Raw genomic sequence first — 2297 nt, 5'->3', positions numbered from 1 at the left:
ACTGTTCTTGAGGAGAGAACTTAAGAGACAGCAAGGCAGGCTTCTGGGGGGTAGATGGGGGCTGGGTCATGTGTAAAAAAGGGGCCCTGCAGCAGGAGCTGGGGGAGGGTGATTTGTGCTCTCTTCCAGGAGAGTCAGCACCTAAATTGCACACCCTAACCCATCCAGAAGGAACTCCTCAGCACCTAAACAGGGATGCCTGGTAGCCCATGAGCAGGCAAAAAAGGAAACAAGCCTACTTGATTGTAAAGCATAATTTTTTAAATGTGTTCTTGGATTCTGTATGACGAAATTTTATTGAGTATTTTTGCATCAATGTTAATGAGTGGTATTGGTCTGTAATTCTCTTTCCTGTTTTGGTCATTGTGTGGTTTTGGAATCAGAGTGACTGTCAATTCATAAAAAGAGTTTGGGAATGACTCTCTGATTCTATTATGTGCAACACATTAAGGAGTATAGGTATCAGCTTTTCCCAGGAGTTCTGATAAAATTCAGCATTGAAATCATCTGCTCCTGAGCTTTATTAGCTTGGGAGCTTTTTTATGACCGCTTCTATTTCCTCATGACTTATAGGTCTATTTAAATTGGTCACCTGTTCTTGATTTAACTTTGGTAAATGGTACTTATCGAAAAATATGTCAATTTCTTTTATTATTCCAACTTTATGGCATACAAGCTTTTGTAAAATGACCTAATGATTCTCTGAATTTCCTCAGTGTCTGTTGTTAAGTCTCCTTTTTCATTCCTGATCTTGTCAATTTGGGTATTATATCTGTACCTTTTGTTTAGTTTGAAAAATTGTTTGTCAATCTTGTTGACTTTCTAAAAGAACCTGCTCATTGTTTCATTGATTCCTTGAATTGTTCACTGTTTATTGATTTCAGCCTTCTGGTTGATTATTTCTGGTCTTCTACTACTCCTGGGTGAGTGTGCTTCTTTTTTTCTAGAGTTTTCAGCTGTGTTGTTAAGGCTCTAATGTGAGCTTTCTCCATTTTTTAATGTGTGCAATAAAAGCTATGAACATTCTTCTTAGCACTGCTTTCATTGCTTCCCATAGGATTGTTTATGGTGTGTCTTAATTTTCATTGAATTTAAGGAAGACATTAATTTCTTTCTTTATTTCTTCCCTGACCCTGTTGTGGTGAATAGTTGACTGTTCAGCTTCCATAAGTTTTAGGCTTTCTTGGGGTAGAACTATGTTTAAATTCTTATTTTACTCCATGGTGATCTGATAAGACACAGGAGGATACTAATTTTTTTATATCTAAGGAAGTTTGCTTTGTTACATAGTATGTGGTCAGTTCTAAAGAAGATAACATGAGATGTTCAGAATTAGGTATATTCTTTCCCCTTTAGGTTGAATGTTCTATAAATGTCTGTTAAAGGCCATTTTTTTCATTACCTCCTTTAATTCTATTTTTTCGCGATTTGTTTTCTGTCTGATTGATCTGTCCACTGGTAAGACAGGAGTGTTGAAATCCCTTCTATTAGTTCTGGGTTTTGATATCTGCCTTTAGATCTAGTAATTTTTCTTCTAAAGAAGTGGGTGCTTTTTTTAGGGACATAGACATTCAGGATTGTGACTTCATCCTGATGAATTGTTCCTCTTATGAGTAAAAAGTCTCCATCACCATCTCATCTGATTGACTTTAGTTTTTCGTCAGTTTTGTTAGATATTAGTATAGCCACACCTGTTTGTTTCTTAGGTTCATTAGAATGAAAAACCTTTCCCAACCCTTTCCTCTGAGTAGATGTCTGTCTTTGTGGTTAAGGTGTGCTTCTTGTAAACAGCAGATTGTTGGTTCCTGTCTTTGCATCAAATCTCTTTGCCTCTGTCTTTTTTATAGGTGAATTGAATACATTGATATAAGTGATATTAAAGACCGGTGGTTGTTAACTCTGGTTATTTTTTTTTTTCATTTTGGTGTTAGAGTATTTTGTTACCCCTTTTTGTGTTGTATTTGTAAAGATTTGCTAGATGTCTGAGTTATTTGGGCGTTGTTGGATTTCTTCGGTTGTAATATTCCCTCCATTTCTTTTAGTTATGCTGTCTTTATGGCTACATATTATTTAAATTTGTTTTTGTCCTGGAATGTTTGACTTTACATTGATGGTGAACTAAACCTTGGCTGGGTATAGTAGTCTGGCCTTGAATCCATGGTCTCTTACTTTCTGTAGCAATCTATCCAAAAACTCCTGGCTTTCATTGTTTCTATAGACATGTCAGATGAATTCTAAAAGGTTTATATTTATAATTTACTTGAGAGTTACCTTTGTAGCTCTTAATATTCTTTCTT

The sequence above is a fragment of the Chionomys nivalis genome, unplaced genomic scaffold (genome assembly GCF_950005125.1).
Source record: "Chionomys nivalis unplaced genomic scaffold, mChiNiv1.1 scaffold_28, whole genome shotgun sequence".
NCBI lineage: Eukaryota > Metazoa > Chordata > Mammalia > Rodentia > Cricetidae > Chionomys > Chionomys nivalis.
This window is presented reverse-complemented; position numbering follows the sequence as displayed.